The sequence below is a fragment of the Rosa chinensis genome, chromosome 2, assembly GCF_002994745.2.
Source record: "Rosa chinensis cultivar Old Blush chromosome 2, RchiOBHm-V2, whole genome shotgun sequence".
NCBI classification, from domain to species: Eukaryota; Viridiplantae; Streptophyta; class Magnoliopsida; order Rosales; family Rosaceae; genus Rosa; species Rosa chinensis.
In genome coordinates, this window is record NC_037089.1 from 71,978,167 (window position 1) to 71,987,356 (window position 9,190).

Here is a 9,190-nt window from a genome sequence, read left to right on the forward strand (position 1 = left end):
TTTTAGGTGAGTGGCTATTATTGCTTGTGAAATACAATGGTAGTTCTTCATTTTATCTGGGTGTATATTGTGCTGGGATTTTTTTTTTTATATTATTGGAATGACTTTTCTGGAACTCAAGCAGGTCTATTTCCCACCTTTTTTTGTTTCTCTATGTTTGGTTCAACTATTAAAGTAAATTCTGGATTGCAGATGATGGTCGCATTCTCCTCGCTTTTCTCTAGTTTTATAGTGGAGAGGGTGGGAGAGAGAATTGGCTTAAGTTGCCTATTTGCACTCCTCTTCATTGCACTTCTTAGGACTGCCTATGAAAGTCAGTTTTGCACTTTAAGTCTGTATCTTCTCCTCTGTGTTCTTTTCTGGACTCTTATTTTGTAGGTAGCATGAAATCTCTTTGCTAACTATGGTTCTTACTAACGCAGAGCATGCAATGATATCAGATTGTACATGATTTTCCAATTGATTCCATGTATAGCAATTACAGGAATGACATTTGTCTTCCCATCAGCTGGTGTGCAATAGAAAATGAATAGGGCTAATCAAACAAATCATATTAAGAGTGTAGCAAATGGCTAATATACAGCTCAGAGATGTATATGACTTCTATTTGGACAACTTGACTTGCAACTTTCAATATTTAAATCATAAGCATAACAATTAGATATATGCACTTTTGGATGGCATGCCGAAGGTTGTGTTCTGATGGATAGAAAGGAATTTCAACTTTCTGAAGCTTATTTGTTTGTATATAGGTTCTGGATTGGCTTTTTTGGCTGAGGTGTCTTCGGTTGGACATTTGGACAGAAATCGCAAACCACTCGCTTCAACTTTAAAGGTTTGACACCATGGCTGCACAGACTAAGTTCCTGGAATAGTACGAAGACAAGAATTTGTATCAATATATTGGCTATTGAAACCAAGTTTCTGCACAAACTCTATATGTGGCATGTTTTACGTAGTTGTATATGCTTTTGGGAAATGCTTTTAACATTAAGAGATATATGGAATAGGTTTGATTACTCATTTGAGCATTTGCAATGTGTTTTCTTTCCAATTGATCAACGATCTAGACGTACCATTATTTAGGTTATAATTGAGCATTAATTTTGCCTAATTCTGATCACACAATGATCATGCAATAAAAATGGGACAAAAATACATTGTAATCAATCATATCACACATCGGTTTTTAACGAATCAGTGTCTTCTGATTTACACTCAGACAACAGAATTAATTGAACTCTGTTGTCCTACAAGTTAATCACACAACAGAAGCAATTGAACTCTGTTGTCCTAAAGTTAATCACACAACATATATAGTCTAAGAACTAAAGTTTGACGAGCAATCAGACAACAGACAAAATAAAAAAATGTTGTCTGACATGCTTAACATACAACGGTTGCAAACTGGCACTGTTGTCTGAAGACGCCCCTCAACTGCTGCGTAGCTGCGGTGGGCATCTGCCGAGCTATCACACAACAGTTATAACACATACCTATTGTCTGTGTGTTCATCACACAATTGTGTTCCACCGTTGTCTGATTTTTCATCAGACAACGGCTCACTCTACAACCGTGGGTCTTCAAATCACACAACGGTTTTCTGACATTGTCTGATAACAAAATTGGTGTAGTGATTGTTTGTAACAAACTAGGAGATTCATGTTTAGGGCAAGAAATGCTAATTAGAAAGCAGAAAATAGCAAAAGTCCATTTTCATCTCAACTGTTGTGTCATCTCCAAATCCCAGTACTTTCACAGTAGCTATCAGTAAACATAGTTTTTCAAACTTATTTAACAAAAATAAGGGAAGTCAACGCCTCTTTGAATGGCCATCTGTAACCTAACATCAAAATTTAGGAAATAATAGAGTGAGAATTCTTTTCCCTATGTTGCCTTGTATTTCCTAGTTATCAACAACTTCATGAGGGACGACTCATAATCAGCAAGGGCCTCAAATCCATGCAGATTGATCATAGTTGCAGCAACATTGGCAAGACCACCACTTGGAAGATCCTTGCGGAACCAAACACCAAGTGCCAGTCCGGGGCCTCCAATAGCAACGGGAACCTTAACAAAGAAAAACAAAACCATAAATTAAAACCTGCGAAAGTGGACAGTAATTTTGATGACTGAAACTTACAAGATGCAATGTCTGTACAGATGTTTACTGAAGCTAAAGGCCAAAACTTTGATTTCCTAAAGATTGAGTAACTTGATGGTTGAAGAGTGCAGGAGGTAAGGATTTGGGTGTTGCCTCTCTTGTCAAGAAGAGGTTGCCCGGTCTTATTTCTCTTCACCATATCCTCGGCATTACCATGATCAGCTGTAACAACATAAATTCCACCCACTTGCTCTACCGCATCAAGAATCATCTGCAACCAGAAAAGAGTATCTTAGTAAGATACAAAAACCTTTTCAAGACAGATATGGATTGAAAGTACAACATATGCCAGATCATGGGACTCAACAAGATAGAACTGGTTTGATAATAAATAAATAAATAAATAAATAAAATCAAGACAGAACTGGTGACACTAAAATGATCAGTAGGTTTCTGTTCATTTTTCAACTTGATTAAATACAAAACCATCAGATATCCATATCAAAAAATCGTCACCATTTCTTCAAAACTAACTTTAAAGAGAATTACAAAAAACTATAGCAATCATACCTTGACAGCTTGATCAGCAGCCTTGAATTACAGAAAACCATTTCTTCAATTGTGGCCTCAATGTTGTTAAGGGTTAAAAGTGTAATTAGCCAAATAGGTATAAATACAAAGAATACTGTAGCTATAGGTACAATTGTATTCGACATAGTCATTTTTTGGTAAAAATAGCTATGTTTTCTCCCTTCCTCTTCTCTCTTTTCCTTCTTCTTCAAGTTTCTTTATAAAGCTAACATGGCATCAAAAGCCAGGTTCTGATCGGGACCAGGTTTCATCATAGGAGAACTGGAATCTTCGTCGGAGCTCTAGCTACTCAAGCAAAGCTTACTTTCTCGATGTCCTTGATTGACCTTTTCAGAGATTTTGTGTGCTCGTTCTTGAGATAAGCTCAATTTCATAGTTCTGCGATTTTATTTTGTCAAGATTTGGTGAAATATATCAATGATTTGTTGAAGAATTCTAGTACAAAAGCATACTTTTAGTGATTGAAGCAAGTTATTTCTAGTGATTTCATTTGAAAAGTTGAAACTAAAGTATTGAAACCCTAGCTTTTTCGATTGAGGAAATTTAAGACTCAGATTTGTTGCTCTCTTCTCTATGTGAGAGATAATCGATATCATATACATTCAGATACTATTCAAGCCATCATTTTATTACCTGTGTTCGATTTTGTGTTTACTTGAAGTTACTCATCTCTAGCATACAGTCTTTTGGTTCACTTTTAGTCTCTACTTGCTCTTATGTACTTTGATCTTCAGAAATTTGGGGAGTTTGATTAATAGTGTGAAAATTTAGAAGAACGTCACCGAGCTCTGAGATTTTGGGGATAATTGAAGCAACTCAGTTTTATTGGTTTTCTTGTGAAGAAGTTGAAGGCTTGGAAATTGGGTATCTCTAGATTTCTTTGTTTGATTTTCTTGTGAAGAAGTATCTTATACTAGTATTTGGTTATGTGTTTCTTATTAGCTCTGCTCTCATAATCATGAATCCCAGTCGATTGGATGATTGTCTCCTTTCCAACTTCTGTAATCTCATAACTTTGCAGTTAGATGATACTAACTATGTCACTTGGAGATTCATGCTAGAGTCAATGTTGGTAGGGTGTGATCTAATGGGATATATTGATGGGTCTGTGCCTTGTCCTCCACAATACAAAATCACAGAGGCTGGTACTACCCCTGAGTTTACACAAGAGTATAAGGATTGGAGGAAGACTGACTCTGCCTTGATTACTTTACTAGCTGCTACTTTTTCATCAGATGCTCTTTCATTCATTGTTGGGAGTAAAACCTCAAAAGAAGTTTGGTTTTTGCTTGAGGAGAGATATGCTAAACTTTCAAAGTTCAAAGCTTTCGACCTCCAAAACTCTATGTAGAATATTCAGAAAGGTAATGATAGCATTGACAACTATATGGAGCAGTTTAAAACTATTCGAGACAAACTTTCATTAGCTGGAGTTTATATTTCTGATGAAGATATAGTTACTCAGATCTTGAATGGATCGCCTGTTGATTTCTTAACCATAAAGATTGTCATCAGAGCTAGTAAGATGCCGATCACTCTAAGCCAGCTTTGCACACTATTATTGGATTTTGAGTCTGCAGACATCGTTCAAGAATCAAGTTCTCTTTCTTCTGCTCTCATGGCTACATCTGCTGGTAATCATGTGAACCAATCTCCTGGTACACATCTTACTACTCAATTTGCTTGTGTACCTCAACTTACTACTATGCCTAATAATACCAATAGTGTCACTACATCTGTTTCTACTATGAATACTGCATATGCTGCTAATGCCATGATGAAAAATGGAAATTTTCGGTTACCCCATATGTCAAGTAATGGCTACATGATGACATCCTCTCCCAATGCATCTGATTTCATTGTTCATCCTCCTGATGGAAATTTTGTTCACACCTCACCATATTTGCCTACTTGTTTTTCTCAACATCTTGGTGGCTTTAATCCTACTAGTTTAGCTATGCATTTTAATTGCTCTACTCCTGCTATGCCTACACACTACAGTGCATATACTATGTCTCCTGTTAGCACAAGTCAAGTAGGATATGCTTCACCACCAACCACTGTGTCAACCAACTTTGGATTTGTGAAACCACCTGCCATACCTGCTACAAATGCATATCAGTCAACATTTCCAACCAATTTTGTGGTCCACAATCTTGAGTACCCTCAATATCTTGCTCATAATTTCAATGGATAATTTACTCCCCCATCTGGATTTGTGACTCAAAATGGAGGTCTACATAGTAACTTTGGTACCAACAATGGAGGCAGTTTGTCTCAGGGATTTAACTCAATGCAACCTGGAGATGAACAGTTTGTAATGAAAGTTCCAAACAATATGGTTTCTTTGATAATTGGCAAAGGGTTTGAGACTATCAAGAATATGCAAACCAAGTCAGGATCTCGTATTCAGATTGTACCATTGCACCTTCCTCCTGGTGATAAGTCAACTGAGAGATCAGTATATATAAATGGAGGGAAAGAGCAAATTGAGGCAGCCAAAGAATTAATAAATGAAGTAATCAATGGGAAGCATTTATTAAATGCATCTGGAACCAATAGCTATATGCAGGAGCCATACCATCCCGATGATAAAGTTACTAAAGCTGGTTATAATAGTAACTCTCATAGTGTTTACTTTCCTAGTGATATCTGTCAAATATGCTCACAGTTTGGTCACTTTGCTAAAGCTTGTCCTCAAAGATCTGCCTCTAGGCAAGTTATTGCTTCTGGATCTTATATGCAGTGTGAGATTTGTTCAGAGATAGGTCATAGTGCAGCTGAATGTCTTTGTAAGCATAAATATGCCTATCAACCAACACCTCAAGCTGTGGTTAGTTCCTTCTCAACTAAAACTATGCCAGCATCATCCTATCAATCTAAACAAGAATTTTGGCCTGCTGATACTTGTCCTCCAGCTGAGTTCAACACCAAGAGTGTAACTCAAGGTTCCTGTATAGCCTTGAAGTCCTTTAATTCTATAGCAACCTGATGTTAGCTTCCCTCCCATCAGCTTGAGGGGGGGGGGGGGGGGGGGGTGTTAAGGGTTAAAAGTGTAATTAGCCAAATAGGTATAAATACAAAGAATACTGTAGCTATAGGTACAATTGTATTCGACATATTCATTTTTTGGTAAAAATAGCTCTGTTTTCTCCCTTCCTCTTCTCTCTTTTCCTTCTTCTTCAAGTTTCTCTATAAAGCTAACAAATGTCACCAGTATGCCCCACCATGTCCCCATTGGGTAGGTTAACACGTACCTAAATATAAAAGAATGTAATTATATAGCACTCTGGATAAATAAAATCTGCCAAAAATACTTGCATATCAGAAGGCTATTTTTTATTATCTGTTCAAACTTCTTGGTCAGAATAGCATCCCTTGCCTTTTCAGCAATCTCCAATGCCTTCATCTTTGGCTGGATGTTGAATGAGATTCCACTATCACTTGGAATTTCCACATATTCCTCAATTCCACAGATGACAAAACACACATTTACATTGGAGGGAAAGAAAAGTCCTACAATGCTTTGCAGAAACTCCATAAAGTAGTGACAATAACCAACTCGGCACTTAAAACTGACCCGCAGGCAAAAGTATGGACACCGTTGTAAGTCAGATATTCCCCGGATGTTCTATCAATCTTTGGGGGTTCTATAAGGTAACGGGTTGGAAGCTTCAACTCACCATCATACTGAATCATACCAGCATAACGGATTTTAGGAACTCAAACTCTATTGAATTTTTCAAAATCTGCATGCTCAAATGCCTCAGGAGCCATGACCATACGATCTGCTCGGAAGTTGAATGTTACAACAGCATCACCATCAACTATTGGGCCCACAGGCTCTCCACTGTCATCAACAATAACAAAAGGAGGTAGATACTGGTCATTGGCATTTGGTTCTGGTCTCAATGTCTTGATAGCTTCAACATCATTCTTAAATTTATAGGGGGCTTCACCGAGAACTTGGGCATCCCATCCTCGTTTTACAACTGACCAGTCATTCTGTACAATACAAAACATCAATCATATAAACATACTTTATTGTATGTCTTTATTGTATTGTTAAATTCATAAGGTCAACTTCGCAACCATATCAAGTATAAATAGTTGAGTATGAATCTTTCATCCATAGGGTCGACTAAACAGTTAATGATCCACATGATGTGGGAAGGGTAGTCAACATGTAAAGATGACCTGGAATTCTAATCCAGGTGCTATTGCAAATGGGGGACCAAAAAAGAAAACAAAGATAGCGGCTACAATTATACTTCAGCTACATATAATCCCATTGAGGGATGGAATAGAATAATTAGCTACCAGAGAAGTTCATTACCATGATACATGATACAAAACTACACCAAAAAATTTCAAAATTCATTAATGGTTCATAAAAATTTCAAAAATAAGACATCATCTATTTGTGAGTTGAATCCAGTGAAAAATGATTTCAAAACTTGATGCATCTAGTAATTTCTATTTTATTAATGGTTCAAGAACAATGCTGATTATGTTCAACAAGGAAAACTCGTAACACCACTCAGTAGTGGCTAAAACATAGAAAGACTGAACTCACACCCTAGAAGAATGTCTAATACTGTTGATCTAACTAACAGAACATGGAATCAAGCCAATTTTTTGTTTTGTTTTTTTGTTAATATTGACCCGAACAAGGGCCTTCATTTTGATAAAAGTTCAAAGCCAGAAACCAACCAAAATCCTTTCTTGTGAAAACACGTCAAGTATGATACTACTCCTTCAGCCATAAACCTTCTCAAATTTTCCTTTGTGTATTCAATTAACCTCAAACGGGCCAATTGAAAGTGCATCAAATTCATCACAGCCCATACAAATTCACTTAACCATTTTGATAATCATTCCCATAACTACGAAAATCAAAACAAATATAACAACAATTTAATTAAAGATAAGAATGAAGCAGAGGGAGAGAGACTGACATGCTCCTCCTTCCAGATCTCCTAACTAACTTGAATATCCAAACTGCCAAGTAGCCTTGCTTGATTGAGGCTTCGATTTCTAACCCGAAATCGTGATGAGAGGCCAGTGAGGCAGAGTTAGAGGGAGAGAGATTGATGCGAGGCAGGTGAGGAGGCGTCAGAAGGAGAGAGATTGATGTGGCATCTAGTGTAATTGCTTTAACCAACGGAAGGTAGAAACTGGTATTAGCAAAACTTCATTAATATACAGTAACCAGCGCCATAGTACTCAAAGTAGCTTCTGGCTTCTAAAAGCAGGGGGAACCCTGCTTCTCCTTTTGAATAGAAGCCGCAGCAGCTTTTGGAAAAAGCTGAGGATAAGTTGAGACACCAAATGGTTCTACCTCTTCTACTTATAAGCGGGGGAGCAAAAAAGCCCCCCCAAACGCAGCCATATATTTGAACGTCGGCGACTTCGAAAGGTAAACAAAACTGCATAGAGAAAGGACTTAGCTTTTCGTGATTCATAGATTCTGAGTATAGACTTAGGGTGCAGAGAGGTCTGAGGGGTGCCCAGAGAAGATGGATTGAGCATAGGTAGATAAAGTAATCTGGGGTTCACATCCAAAACCAATTGGCACTACACCAATTTTTCAATCAGACGACAGTTTTTCACTGTCGTCTGATTATAGAATTTGCTGTTGTCTATCTCAATGCCGTCTGATACATAATCAGACAATACCAAAAAACTGTCGTCTGATAAAGTTTACTACAACATCTACTACTATATTGTCTGTTGTCTGAATACCACGAAGAACAACAGCAATAATACCAAAAACTGTCGTCTGATAAAGTTTACTACAACAACGACTACTATATTGTCTGTTGTCTGAATACCACGAAGAACAACAGCAATTGGCAACTTAACTCTTGTGCAAAGTAATTTCAGTTGACAGACCCTAGAAAAATATGGACGTGTAATGAAAATTTAGAGAACATTGATTTGTAAAAAAACTGTTGTCTGAAGGAAGCTTGTACATCTGCAAAGTAATTGAATACTATTGACTGACTTTGAACAAGACAAGAGCAAAACTATTAAAGCCATTGTGTATCATTGCTTCATACTATTGCATCCTAAAATAAACTGTTGTCTGAGATTTTCTTGAACTACAGCTTTCTTGCTTCATGGATCCTTAAAGTCTCTTTTCAACCATATGGCCTCCCAAGATGCTGTAGTAGTTTATCAATTCATACAATTGTAGCTTTTCAATTCTCTGTGGTCTTCGTTTTCATCAGACAACAAAACATAATATTTTTTTTTTGTGTCATATCTTGTTAGACAACTGAATATGTTTAATAACTATTGTAGATAGATGATTCAGACAACAGATTTTTCTTTTTTTTTTTCATCATGTTCATTTGTTAGACAATGGTTTGCTGTTAGTTTTGAATTGTCTGAGATATAAGAGAAGACATACATTCTGTACAATTGAACACATCCTTGATTCCAAAAGCCATTTCATTCATCAGCAATATTCATCCCAACATTTACATAAGA

The 9,190-nt window shown here is 36.9% G+C and overlaps 1 pseudogene; it reads right to left on the reverse strand.

The window, feature by feature from the left end:
• Positions 1–1,887: 1,887 nt before the first annotated feature.
• On the reverse strand, positions 1,888–6,734 carry LOC112184937 (annotated as a pseudogene).
• Between the last annotated feature and the right edge of the window lie 2,456 nt (positions 6,735–9,190).